The sequence below is a fragment of the Nuphar pumila genome, chromosome 2 (genome assembly GCF_984573655.1).
Source record: "Nuphar pumila chromosome 2, dmNupPumi1.hap1.1, whole genome shotgun sequence".
NCBI classification, from domain to species: domain Eukaryota; kingdom Viridiplantae; phylum Streptophyta; class Magnoliopsida; order Nymphaeales; family Nymphaeaceae; genus Nuphar; species Nuphar pumila.
Genome location: NC_143250.1, coordinates 103,556,882 through 103,572,092, shown reverse-complemented (window position 1 = coordinate 103,572,092; position 15,211 = coordinate 103,556,882). Strand labels below are relative to the sequence as shown.

Here is a 15,211-nt window from a genome sequence, read left to right as displayed (position 1 = left end):
CCCATGACATCCAATTATAAAACGGGCAAGTATGGTTTATGAAATTTTATACCAAACCCGATCCAACGTGAGTAACTATTCATATATGCAATTTTTCAATGCAAAAAACTAGAAAATTTATCAGGTATGAACGGGTCTGGTTTATGAAAGATCCAATCAGGAATCTGAATCCGATACCAGCACCTCCTCGTCGGATCCTGGTTTAGACCCACTCATTTTGGTGACGGTCTGACCAATTGACACACCTAGTTGATGCAGTGGGTTGGGCCTTGGCTATTAGATGGGTGGTCAAGGTTCAATTAAGGCGAGCATCACCTTCTTGCACAAGCCGACACCCAACATAGGCTCTGGGTGAGGGTCCTAGCCTCAGAGTTTTATCACTCTGAGACGAAGACTGACCAGATCTTCAATCCCAAACACAGTTTCTTAGAGTAACAAATCGAAACGAAAAAAAGATGAAAAGATTACAAATATGGAACCAGGATAATTATTAAGCATTCAAATATCTAAAATCCGATTAAACTATTTTGCAAGTGAATATGGATCTGGTAAAGGTGAAATGAACAATCTAATTCAGATCTATTAAATTGGTTGCTGAATTCGATTCTAGATCCAAACCCAACAAATGTTGGCGGCCATAGCCGGTATTGACTAGGATTATGGTCACCCATTATCTCTCATCTTCAACTGATCCATTTGCATCTGTGGGTGGGCATCGGGGCCCGACTTGCTAATGGATCGAGCCTGGCTTGGGTTTGAAGAGAAGCCCATGGCCAGGCCCAATGGGCTAATGTGAAGCGGGTCGGGTCTGGCCCAGCCCAAACCCATTTATAGGTTATTTTTTAATAAAATTAATACATTAATTCTTAAAATATAAAAAACTAAATTAAATAAAAAAAACATAAAATTTAAAATAGCACAAAACATTTAAAAGCCTTTTTGTATCATGCTATGATATTTCCAAAATAAGATATACACGACTTGAAATGGATTCAACCATGGGTTTTATGCTGTGGATTCGACGCCCAAAATGTTTTGTAAAGGATAGAGCATAGGGATGGCAGTGGGGGGGGGGGGGGGGGGGGGGGGAGAACCGGAGATGGAGGACATGAAATAGGGATGCAGGCGATGATGGAGGTTAAAATCAAAACCCATGCGGGGATGGAGGCAGAGATGGGCTTATGTGTTCCACTGCCCCACCCCGCCTCGTCGCCGATCCCCGTTAGTAAAATAATTAAAATATTTTTCGATAGTTCGACCTCCTTTTTAAGAATGACAGTGGATCAAGAGAAATGGAGCCCTGCTCCCGCCTTGCCCTGTTTGGACCGGAGATGGAGGACATGAAATGGAGATAGAGGTTAAAATCAAAACCCGTGCAGGGATGAAATGCAGAATTTTGAGATGAGGCAGGGGTGGAGACCTTATCCCCCGGCATCAGCCCCGGTTCACTGCCATCCTTAAGAGAGCACCATGTAATGTGTTAACATAATATCACATACATGTACTATGGTATTATGTTATAGTATGTAAGAAAGGTAATTAATAATAATGAACAAATATCTAGTTTTCATTCAACTAATTAGGTAAATAGTAATAATTAACAAATAGCAAGTTGCCATGCAATTAATTGGGTAAATAGTAATAGTTATCCAAGTTACTATATAATAATTAATTTTTAAAAATTTATATTATTAAAAAAATAATAAATAACTCAAGCCCATTAGGCCAGTTCATGTATATAACGGACCAGGTTTGGGCCCAGTACCTAATGGGCCTGGGCCTAAAATCATGGCCCAAACCCGGCCCCCGCCTGCCCGTTGCCCACCCTTATTTGTATCTTCATTAAATCCAAATGCGTTGCACTGTGGGCCCCATAACGGTAACACATTTTAAGACAAGTCTGAAACCGGTTGTGGGTTTCCTGTCCATTTTTTAATGATATCATTACCATTATACAAATTCCATAGTAAAATGTGTGTGAGCTAGGTCTCACAAATCTCAGCATCATTCAAATCTCGGCGAGAGAAATTATCACGATAATTTGACAAAACTATTTACTTAAAAAATATATATAATGGGGAATATACTGACTCTATAGAGAACTACATAAATATAAAAATATAGTACAATATGTGTTTTTGTCACGTTAGTAACATGATGTGATTGTGATGTTTTACAAGAAGTTATAATCTTTGGATAGTATTGGTTTTTTATAATACCACAACAAAACTAAAACAGTTGCAATGTATAGACTACAGAGAAAGCTGGGGTAAGGCAGACTCCTAGCAGTTATAGGACAATATATCATTGGGATTCGAACTTGCAACGTCTCAACACAAGGTGACGTGCACTAACTGCTCCTGCCAGACAAGCGGAGCCCCCTTTGGTATAATCGGCAGAATGTATAAACCTGGCTAGATAGGTATATTGACCCATTGACAACTAGGGGTGTTAACCCTGTAGGATCTGGGTATGTTGACAAATAATAAGACAGGATTAAGACCCGGGTTCATACCCAAAGGTCCGATTAATACATGGACCCGAGTATAGTTTGTGAGATTTTATACCAGACCCAGGTCCGACGATTAAGACTCGCAAATTTTCAGTGTAAAAATGATAAAAAATATTATTTTAATGGGTATGGTCTGAGTCTAGTTGATGTAGTTTTTATCGGGTTCGGTATGATTTCTCTGATAGTAGACCTGATTAGACCCAAGTTCAGACTCGATACCATACTCAAAAATCTCATTCAAGTTTGGTTTTACGTGGATCTGAACTCAACCTGACCGGTTGATACCCTTATGAAAAGTGAACTGAGAGGACCGTAACAAATAAGGGAGAGAGGGAGAGAGACAAGTGTCTTGAAAAGACCGTAACAAATGAGAGAGAGACAAGTGTTTTGAGAGGACCGTAACAAATGAGAGAGAGAGGGAGAGAGACAAGTGTCCTGAGAGGACCGTGACAAATGAGAGAGATAGGTGTCCGGAGACCGTGACAAATAAAAGAGAAAGAGAGGTGTCCGGAGAGGACCGTGACAAATAAAAGGTTGGTGCAACTTGCAAGAAGTGAGGGTCGGGTCATTTTCATCTGGGTACGAAAGCTCAACCCATTTGTTTTTTTTTTTGGCTTTTTTTCTTTTTATTATCTTCCCGAGGGGAGTGACCAAGTGAGGGTTGAAAACTGTCTGGATAAAGAGGGGACAGCCCCATTTAAACCTCACGTGAGCGCCCCACAGCGTCCTCCTCTCTTCACTCTTTCCCCCAACTCTGTACCTTGCGTGCTCGAGTGCGTGTCCATGTGTTCTTTTGCGCTTGTTTGTGTTTTTTTATTCACTCTATAACCACAAAAATAATTTAAAAAAAAAGATAGAGAAACACACACAACTCGGTCGCGATTTTAAAAAGGAAAGAATCGGTTCTGTTCTTCCGTTCGTGCTTTTAACTATGGAACAATGTGATGGCTGGATAAACTGAGAAAACTGTTTATTAAGGTAGACCAGCGTTTTTGGTTTTCGGGTTTTTTTTTTTTTCTGTTTCTTTCATTTTAAATGAGGCGCATCGGCATCGGTTTTGCTGTCCAGCAGGAACGGTCATGACTGCTTCTGCTACTGCTACAGACCTGTCAGCCTTTGCAGTAATCATCCCACGCCCCCACTTCCTTACCTTCCACTTCTCCCCCCCCCCCCCCCCCCCCCCTGATTGCTATCTCCTTCGTCATTACCACCTTTGCGGTCTTCTTTGTGTTGCCTCTTTCGTTATCCTTTCTTTCCCCCATTTTCTGCTGCTTCTCTGGCTGATTCGGTTAAGGGTTGGTTGTTTTGCTTCTCCTTTTTTGTGGATGAGAGGGAGAGGGAGAGGCAGTTGGGGAGATGGTGGTCTCGGAAGTCGCCTCGTCGCCGTCCCCCAGGACTCCCCCCCTTCATTGCCGCTGCCCTGCCCCAGGACTCCCCCCTCCTACCCCGACTTGTACGGAAGGTACCGACTGCAGAAGCAGGTCCACATCCTGAATCGCGAGATCGGTTTCCTTGAGGTTGATCCCTTCTTCTTCTTCTTCTTCTTCTTCTTCTTCTTCTTCTTCTTCTTCTTCTTCTTCTTCTTCTTCTTCTTCTTCTTCTTCTTCTTCTTCTTCTCTCTCATTTTCTGCATTTTATGTTTTTTATTTTATTTCTCTCTGTTCGTAGGTGGCGATGATCAGTTGGAATGTTTTTTCCTTTTTTTTGTGATGATTTTTTGGAGTATTGGTTTTGATTATTGATCAACTGGTCGCTGAAGCTTTTGGTTGTTGTTGTTGTTGTTACGACTTTGTTATCAGATTTGGTGCTTTTTGTTTTCTTTTGTTTGTTTGTTTGTTTTAATCTGGTTTGAAGTTGTGAGAATGGTTTCCCTTTGTGTAGGAGGAGCTGTCTTCGCTTGATGGCCTTCCACCTGCTTCTCGATTCTGCAAAGAGTATGCTTTTTTCGATTTTCATGTGTTGTCTTAGCTTCTGGTGGCTTTTCTGGATTGAGCTAACTGATCGGTCTTTTGCAGGGTTGATGATTTTGTGCGGGAGAACCCGGATCCATTGGTACCAATGTATGGATCTTTTGTCCCTTTGGCAACCTTTGTGATTGTGAATGAGCTTGTTCCAGTTTGCGTTTTGATGGTGTTTTTGGGATTTTTGTGCAGAAAGGGGAAGATCCGGAGATCACGTCGGATTTGGAGGATTTTACGGTACCCTCGACCGCCTTATTTACTATAGCTCTGGAATTTTACTACCGGATTTCATACGTTTGATGATTGAGTGCTTGGGTTTTCACTTCCCTGTCATGTTGTTGATACTCGTCGCTCCCTATCATGTTGTTGATACTCGTTGCTTGGTTGTGTATCACAGGAATCTGATACTTAGCCTTACAGATGTTTGTCTCTTTCCCTTTGTTTCCCTCTTTTGTCATGAGAGTTGTCCGTACTGTAATGATACATTTCCTGCATTGCTTGCCATGATAATTGGTAAGTCAGATTTGCGTGCTTATCCGGATGTATAGTATAAGCTAGGGTATGCCATGTTGGATCATTGTTCAATAGGTTGTCCTGCTTTTTCTGGGTAAGTTGGTGCATTAGACCGATTTGTGTTCTTATTCCAAATGCACGTATGATTCGTGTCACTGTGGATCAACATTGTCATTCAGAGGAATTAATACTGAAATGTAGATTTTGAGCCTTGTTTCAAGTTTTTGGCTTGAGGTGGGGATGCTAGGATCTGAACTCTGAAAATGAAGTACATGGTCATGAGTGGACCCTCTGGCAGAATACTACCAACTATAAGGATCTGCACTTTTTCATTTTTGTGGTTTTGTTCCTTTTTGTTTGTTGAGTCTCAGCAATAGTCTTTCTCGATCGTTCTTTGTCAATTGCCACTCAAGGATTTGTGGTGATTGTGAAGCAAGTACCTGATGGGGGAAATGGCTATTCTCAACACTGATTATGAGAACAATAAAGCATTGCCATTTGGAGTAGGTTGAGTGACTATAGCATCCTTACATGCACTTCTTCCATATAAATATGTTTGTGGAAGGATGGAATGAGCTAAAGAAAGCAATGCTGTACTTAGCATACCGTATCGTACGATACATATCATTACTATGAGCAATATCGATACAATACACACTCATATTGCAATATGAGTGCGTACCGTATGCCTGCAGGGTCGGCACACTAAAAAAAATGGTTGAATTGTAATTTTTCAGTTTTGGGTTTTAAAGACATCTTGAGGGCGAACTCCCTCATTTGTGTAGAAGTCATAAGAGATGTATCCAATCACCCTAGGACTTGTGAGAGTGATTTGGGGGCCGATCCGTGTGCAAGGGAGAGGGCTTTGTTGTTTGTTAAAGTAAAAGTGCATTTTCATTATTTTTTTACTCAAGAAAGTGGGTTAAGGTAAAAAATATTTATTATGAGTAAAATTACAATGCTACCTTCCAAAAGATATCTGTCTAGGAGGGCGCTTCCCCTTGCAACCTCCCGCCAACTTACTGCGAAGTTGGATCTGCGAAAATTAGAGATTTATATCAAGGTATAAATCAGGCTCCACACTCCTCCAACAAGGATGGCATCAGATGATCCGGCATGACAATGAGACAATCAAGTAATGATTGAAAACCAATTGAAAATCAAGTGCAACCATTGCTATAATATTTTTGTTTATGTAATATGAAAGTATGAGTCTTGTGGCATGTCTTAATTGCAAGATAGTTAATATTTTGCATTGTTCTTGTAAGATAGTTGGTATTTGATGATCTCTTATGCATCTCATAGAGACATAAATGCTTCATGTGATTTTATAGTTGCATTTTGTGCATTTCATCATTGTTTCGTGTGTTATAATTTTTTAGATTTTTTGCTAATTTTTTCTGATTTTTTAGAATAATTTATTTTATGTTTCATAATTTACGATACAATACAAAACATATCTTATTTTGGGCCCGACCAATAAGGGTTACAACACAATACTTACAACCTTGAAATAAAGTACAAAGATCTTCTCGTAATTGCCTATATCACTGTGCAAGTTCACAACCAGTTGAAGAAAACCAACAAGGATGGAAAACAGGTGATCTAATTGCTACTTGGGTGAAGAAGGTGGATATATCATATGCAGAAGTTTGGATATAAGTTGATCATAATACACTAAGAATTAGAGTCCAAAACCAAGACCCAGCTAGTGAAAAGCATCATGAGGAACCAAAGTTTTGGATTACTCATAACCATAACATGATAATTCACCTCAGTTATCTGCATTCATGATGGCATTGATTCTTTGACATTATGTTTTCTTTTTTTTTGTTGCTTAATTTAATAAAAGCGACCTAACTTGCTTGGTTTGTTGAAATCCTTTTGGGGTTTTATTTTTGAAAATGATTTTTGAGATCCTTATTTTGAAAGTGTATATTTTACTGATATATTAGTTAACTTTTTTGCTTTATGATAGGGTGTGTGGCCCATGAGTTCACCCTCATGGTTATGCAAAATCATTTTCAAAGTGAACAATATAATGAAAATGGAAAAAAATTGCTGGAGGCGTATGCAGATATAGGAAATTAAGAATTAATAAGATGTACTGTACACTACATTTCACCCTAGGATTGGTTAGTGGAGGTGATAGGTGTCACTTCCAGGCTGACAAGCTATAGAGTGCCTTTATGAAGGAAGCTTGCTCTGGCGGTGCAGTTTGGGGACATGGTGGGTGTTGCTTGTTGTTGCAGTAGTATGTAATTGTAAAAACTGTATAATGTTGGTAAGGTTGCAGGGACAAGGCACAATGGAATTTCCAAAAGATGGGTATTATATGTCATTATCATCATCAGCGTGAAGCCATGTTCATCCATTTTAAGAGTCTTGTTTCTCAGTTCCTTGTCCAGATATAAATCCTTGATCATCTTACAAATTTTCATAATACTTCTCACTGCCTCCCTCCAAGCCTTTAATGGTCTTCCTCTTTTCCTAATTCCTAAGTCATTTTACATGAGTTAGTCTAATTTTAAACCCTTTATATTGACATTACCAGTAGTCAAGTCAACTTATTGAAATGACTGAAACATCCTCGAAAGCAGAAACTTTTGAAATAGTAAATACTTTTCAAGGCTTCCATGTTTCCAATTATTGAGCTAACTGATGGTAATGTTGTAGGTCCAACACCCATGCAATTAGGTAGTTTTCCACTGCTTCAACATCTTCGTCTTTGAAAAAACCAGATAATATCACATTTAACGCAGGTTTCCTTGCTTCTCTGTCGCAGTGTGGACTTCCAGCAGAATGTGAACTGTCAGTAGATCAGACTATGTCACACATATACTCCTTGTTGACTCCCGTTCCATATCCTTTATACATTAGTCATATTGGAAACCTCATAAAAACACTTGTATCCCTGTATCTGCAGCCGTATTCATGTGACAGCTGTCAGACAACTTTTGGAAACTTAAAATGGAGAATGACATGACCAAGTGTAGAATTTCATAAGAGTTTACTAACTTGATGATTTGGCCTTGTGTGATGATGGCTTAAATGGATTGATGCCCTCAAATATAGAAAGGCTTCAAAGGTTGCAAGCATTGGATTTTTGTGGCCATTTTCTTTTGATTTCGACACCAAGAGGCACCCATGAATGTTTTTCTTTAGAGTGAATAAAGTAGTCACGCTAACCATGCAAATTTTACTGTGATTAGTTGGTTGGAAGCATCCTATCTGCAAAATAGAATGGGAGAACTTTAACGGTTGCAAATTTGATTGTGATTATTGGTTGGAAGTGTCCTATCTGCCAAATAGAATGGGAGAACTGTAACGGTACAAGGCGCTGATGTAGATGAATGCCTTACTAGATTTATGTTCCCCAATAGACTAACCATGCAAATTTGATTGTGATTAGTTGGTTGAAAGCATCCTATCTGCCAAATAGAAAGGGAGAACTGTAACGGTACAAGGCGCTGATGTAGATGAATGCCTTACTAGATTTATGTTCCCCAATAGAATAACCATGCAAATTTGATTGTGATTAGTTGGTTGGAAGCATCCTATCTGCCAAATAGAATTGGAGAACTGTAACGGTCTCTGATGTAGACGAGTGCCTTACTAGATTTATGTTCCCCAATAGACATGCTATAAAAAATGCTGAGCTTCCATTTAGACTCGAGTAACTGAAGTGATTGATGATTGCCAGTTGGTTGGAAGCATCCTATCTGCCAAATAGAATGCGAGAACTGTAATTGTACAAGGCGCTGATGTAGATGAATGCCTTACTAGATTTATGTTTCCCAATAGACTAGTGCTATAAAAAATGCTGAGCTTCCATTTAGATTCGAGTAACTGAAGTGATTGATGATTGCCAGTAGCTGTTGTATAATTCAAATTCCTGTTCGATACTAAGATACATACAACTGACGCAATGATTGGAATTGTTATTGTTGAGATTGGCTATTTTCTTCTGCTGCTGATCTCTGGATATTTTCAAACTTTATATCAGGGAATCCCAGTCAATGCTAATTGTGCACAGTTTTATATTGATGCTTCTCCTACATGTGCGGGGAAGGTTCCGCCTAGATTCTAGTTTCAATTTTTTTCCATAATAGACTACAACCTTCAAAAACAAGGAACTTTGTTTGCTCGTGTATTGTTGCAGAACTTTCTAAACATGTTTTTTCGTGATTCAATATTAGATACGTTGTTTTTGTTATTATTTATATGCATATGAACTTTTTTATGGCTGTACGGGGACAATAAGGTTGACCAACTGAAAGTACATGAGGTTATTTCCTTGTCTTGTTTTAATTCTATTGCTTCTTTCTGTGTCATGATTTTTCTGCTTCATTCAAATTGTTGTCTCGTCATGAAAATGGAATCTTGCCTGTTCATCTCTTAATTTATATTTTGTGGTTTTACAGTGTGATTTTCTGTTGCAATTTATCATGCTTCCGCTGCAGCAGCAACTGTTCAATCCGAGTACCAAAACCTTGCTGTTCTTGCCATCTAACCAAGTGCTGGAGGTGGTGTTGTGCGGCATTTTGCTGCTGCACCTGCAAGCCGTGTTGTGTGCAGCCAACTCTTTCCTGCCGTGATTGCTGTTGCTCTTCGCCTGAGTGCACTTGCACTTTGCCCGATTGCTCTTGCTGTATCCCGGATTGTAGTTGTTGTTTACCAGACTGCTCTTGCTGTAAGATGCCAACTCTTTCTTGCCCCCATTGCAGTTGCTGTTTACCAGACTGCTCTTGCTGTATTCCTGACTGCAGTTGCAGCCTACCAGACTGCTCTTGCTGCATCCCCAACTGCAGTTGCTGTACATGTTCTTGTCCAAAATGCCCTACGGTATCATGTCGTTGGTCAAATTGTACTAATATTTGCTGTATCTCTACTTGGTTATGCTAGAAATAAAACAGCTCTTTCTGTTTTGCCTCCTGTATCGCAAAGCTGCTCCATTCTCATAATCCTGAAAATAAGGTGCATGCCTGCATCTGCTAGATTCTAATTTGAGTCTGGTAAGTGTTAATCTGTGAACTTTATCCATTAAGATTTACCTAATTCCTTTGTTTTCTTTGTTTGGGAGAAAGAACGACAATGTTTTGAACCCACTGAAGGCTTGGGAATTTGGTTCATAGCAGTCAACTGTTCCCACTGAATCATGAAAGCCAGCAACCAAGTCTTTCGGCTCAGGTAATCTCGATTTCCCTTTAGTTTGACATTGGATGAACCTAAAGAGGGCTTCCGGGATAAAGTTCAGATAAAGAGAAAGATGAGTTGAGTTTTTGAGAACATGTGACTTCAACTTTCCTCAAAGCCTGTCTGTTGGTATTCAGATGATTCCACTTTTCACCCATCATGATGGACTTGTTTGAAAAGTGAGCTGTTTCCTGCATTACAAATTGGTTAAGTCCAGATCAAGAAAGATGAGTTGGTGAGTTTTTGAAAACATATCCTCCAACTTTCTCCAAAACCCTGCAGTTGGCTTCCAAAACCCTGCAGTTGGGCTAAGATGATTCCTCGTCACCCATCATGATATCATGAGTTGAAAAGTGAGTTGTTTCCTGTAAACTCTAGATCAAGAGAAAGATGAGCTGGTGAGTTTTTGAAAACATATCCTCCTACTTTCTCCAAAGCCTAGCAGTTGGTCTTAAGATGATTCCAACTTTCGCCCATTATGATGGACTTGTTTGGAAAATGAGTTGTTTCCTTTATCACAAATTGGTGAGCTTCTGCTCCAGGAAGAGGATTGTTGGAATCAGCCATTGTGGCAAGTTCTCATGAATGTCAAGCTGCTTCTGATAACTCACCAAATCTTAGGAAGCTTCTGATAACTCATGTTCTCTTGTTTCGTTTTCTTTTGCTGGCGTTGATACCATGGAGAACTTGAATCATAGGTGCTAGAAGCTTCTTAAAGATGGGGTACTTGCTTTCCAAGAAGTTTGCTTTCGAGGCATGGCATAGAAACACACTTCTTTTATGTTTCCAAAACTTGAATCTGAACAAACGAAACAAACTTTTTTAGTACAGTAAACGTCTTTCTCATGTTAAAAGAACTGCATTTTTTATTTTATGTTTTTATGATAAAATATGCATGTATAATGAATAATTTTGACAAAATTGCTTAAAAAAGTTCATTTAAAGCAATGAACCCAGGTTTTATCTACGTTCTTACGTTATTTCCCACTTGGCTAATTGTTGTTTGCTGCTCGTTTCCCTTGTGCTACTCATTTTCCTTGTGCTTCTTGCACGCTTTCTTTCTCTGATAACTGTGACTCGACTTTCATTTTACTTTGTTGTAAAAAAAACTTCTCACCTAAATTATTATTATCTTCATAATTAGATTTGCAACTGAATCTGCATGTCACAATCAACATCGAGATTAATTATATCGCCCATGAACCGGTCGGGTTTGGTTTCATCTCAAGTGGAACCAGACCCAAACCTAGTTTGAGATGGTGGTATCGGGTTCAGACCCACCATAAGAGAAACAATACCCTGATCATATAAGGATTACATAAACCATACCAGTTAAAATAATATTTTTGTAATCTGTTTTACATTGAAATTTTGTGGATCTTAGTCGGAACTCGGGTTGAGTTAGTGTCTGGTATGAAATTTTGCAAACCATGCTGGGCTCCATATATTCATCGGACTCTTCGGGTCTGACCTGGATCCTAATCAGACATTATTTATCACCAAACCCTGACTTTTGATATGGGTTGGATCTGGGTCAAAGCTGACCCATTGACACCCATACCCGTGACCTATGGTTCTACATGACTCGGTATTTCACCTCCATCTGTCACCCAATAACTTTGAGAGCATATCAGGTCGGGCACCTCTTCCTTAAAAGTGTCTCTGGTACCGTTCATCCACAGTATGGACGGCCTCCCAAATACAAAGGTCCATTTTGTATATTGCAGATGCCCTTCATTCAGAGCATCATGACTCTGAAAAAAATTGTGGGACTCATCTAAGATACAAAGAACACAGTTGTAATGTTTGAGAGGTCGTTCATGGCACGTCTGATGGATTACTGCAGAGGTGCCTCTGGCCTGATCCGCTCTCAATAACTTTGTTGTTTATATATCTGACTCTGGGTAGAACTTCTGCTTGTGGATGCAGAGGACAGGGAGGGACAAAGGATGCATGGGTTAGAAGTTTTTTTCTTTTTCTTTTCTGATAAGTGCTAGGGTTAGTATTTTTTTTTCTTTTAGGATAAGTGCTAGGGTTAGAGGTTAAAACAATCCTGACATCAAATTTTGGGCTGTAAAGGATACACCATCCGGAAAATGAACTTTCCTCTCAACCCACTTTGCACTTACTGTCAATGAGTTGGGTTTGACCTGGACCCGACCTGTACCAAACCCTATAAGGTCAGGGTTTGGTGATAAATAAGAAAGTCTGATTAGGATCCTGGTCAGACCCAAAGAGCCCTATATGGATCTAAGTATGGTTTGTGAATAATATCCACAAATTTTCAAATAAAAAAGATAAAAATATTATTTTAACGGGTATGGTCCGGATCTGATTCATGTAATCCTTATAGGATCTGGGTATGGTTTCTCTTATGGTGTGTCTGATTAGACCCGGGTCCAGACCTGATACCAGCATCTCAAATTAGGTTTCGGTCTGGTTCCACTTGAGTCCGAATCAAACCCAATCCGTTGATTGGCAGGATAATACATTCATGTAGTCTTTAAGTGTCCCTTTCAAGAGACAAAAGTGGGTATCAAGAAAATAATTTATGAAGCTTAACATAGCCTGGCGAGTTCAGTGTACTCTCTCTCTCTCTCTCTCTCTCTCTCTCTCTCATTTGGATCCAAAAAAAGTTTTTGTAGTTATTGGTTATGCAGGTTGAACAAGATAGCTGGATATAACTAAGGGTTCATGGATCTGAATCCCTCTGGGGTTATCCCCCAGATCCATATAAAAAAAAGAAAGAAAAAACTTGGTTATTTTTTTTGCTAATGGGGTTAGTTATGAGTTTCGTTTACTGGGAAGGTCTCTCGGTTTAGTCCTCTTGGCAGCTCATGACTAGAAGCTATTTCAGTCAAGATCCAAATTGACCTGCCTAAGACTGCACTTCTCTCTTTATCTTTTTCCTCTGATTGACTCGGATAAAACTGCATTTCTATGTATCTTTTTTCCTTGAGCCAAGTTGGTCCAATCGATTGTACCAAAAGACTATTGGATATTGGATAAGTTGTATCTACCATGTTAGATTGTGACAAAAGACTCAAAACAACTTGCACCGTGAGATTTAAACTAGATTGTAGGTACAATCGATTGTACCAAATATAAAACTGAGTTAAAAATTTTAAATGTTGAAATGCCATTCACTGTCCGAACTGCTCTGTCAGTTCTCTTTCTTTATTCTTATTATGATAGTTATATTACTTCCATGCGTGTTTAAAAGGGCAATTATGCCTTATCATATCTGAGGGTAAAATAAAAACTTACAAGTTATATGTTTTCCATTATCTATACTACTTATAAAGGTGTAATGATTGACATTAGAGAGCCAAAAGTTAGTTGTATTGTAACATTTTAAAAATGATAGAACAGAGTGGTTTGGATCAATTATGTCAGTATCGGTATTGGCCCTGAATCGTTTGGCTAACATTTCAGGTGAATGTTTCGATACCTATTCTCAAGTGAATCATTCTGAATAGGCTAAAAATAATTAAAAAATATTTCATATCAATTAGAACGTGACACGTGTTAAAACTATTAAAATAATATTAACAATTTAGTTTTAAGTATTTTTTATATTTATTAAAAAATAGGCGATTCAGGTTAGTTTAGATTTTCTGCCGGTACGATAAGTATCGGCCGATACTCACAATATTGGTTTGGATTGGATGTAGTTATTGAATTGCTTATTATCTTTTTGTTTTTATAAGAGTACCATTGTCACACAAGATTTTATTAAATGACAAGATATGCTGTGATTATGTATTGGTATTTATTGTGGTATAAATGTATTTAATAGTGAGAAATATTAGGAAAGCTACTTCCATGGAATTCTATGCAGAGAGAGAGTGTGTGTGTGTGTGTGCTATTTATATTGGATCTTATAGGAGAGAAATTAGAAAAGCTACCTAATTAGGGATCTTATGAGGACATGCGTCAAATGGAAGGGATTTTATTGATATCCAATTAAACCTAAGATGTTATTGGATCAGATTTTATCAATATCTAATTAAACCTGACAAATATCCGATTATAATTGGATGTGGGCATGGTTTTGATATTTTTGCTACCGAATCTGACAAATATCCGAAATTCACAAAAATCTGAATCTGTTTACATGAAAAAAATTGCGGTGAGTTTTGGCTGTTTGGATCCGAATTAAAATTAGAATCTATTTAGACAACATCCAATTAGTCAGATACATCCAAGCCGAATTCAAACCATTACATCCCTACGGCTAAACTAAGTTTTATCCATCGTGTGTATACCATAGTGACAAAAGTTAAAAACGGCAAAATATCCAAAAACTCGCAAGAAATTAAAACATTTTTTATAATCTCATGTTTTTTGGCAAAATCTTGAAAATAAAAATAAATTAAAAATATAAAAAATTTAGGAATTTTACAAGAAAAACTAAATAAAAATAGTTAAAAATAAAAACCACACAGTTTTTTCATGATAAATAGCAGTTAAAAACATAAATATTGCATTTTGATTAAAAACTCGCAAGAAATTACCACTTTTAACTTTCGGGTAATTTCTCACAAAATTTTCATAAATCTTGCGAGAATATTGTCACTATGGTGTATACTTGTGTGTGTGTGTGTGCGCGTGCATTTTTACTCATGTTTGATTTGTGTGTGGGAGTGCATTTCCATGACCCATTACCGTTCTAATTTGTTTTGAAGGAGATTAACTTAAGGTTCCTATTTGACCATTGTCAGGGAAAAAATTGGTTGGAATCAGGAATTTCAAAAAATAAGTGGTGCACATGACATGGAATATCAGTTAAAGAACCCAAATAAATTTGATGGTTGGAAAGCAAAGTTGATGTGATGCAATGAGTTGCTTAATACCCAGCCATCTCACATTAACACAGTCCTTGAATCTGTCAATTCCATCAATCTGTCAATTCCATCATAGATTTACATTTGAACAGCTACAGTGGTAATATTCATACTTAGACAGAGATATAAAAAAACAAGTACGGGATTATAGTCTCTTCTCCCTTTTCCTTTTCTTTGAAAAG

At 38.3% G+C, this 15,211-nt stretch overlaps 1 long non-coding RNA gene across 1 annotated transcript; it reads left to right on the top strand.

Moving 5' to 3' along the window:
* The first annotated feature begins 4,393 nt into the window (after window positions 1–4,393).
* Window positions 4,394–9,918, top strand: LOC149846494 (uncharacterized). Its single transcript, XR_016430534.1, has 4 exons — window positions 4,394–4,446; window positions 4,528–4,572; window positions 4,666–4,710; window positions 9,411–9,918. It is a non-coding gene; the product is annotated as an uncharacterized LOC149846494 (long non-coding RNA).
* Window positions 9,919–15,211: the final 5,293 nt, after the last annotated feature.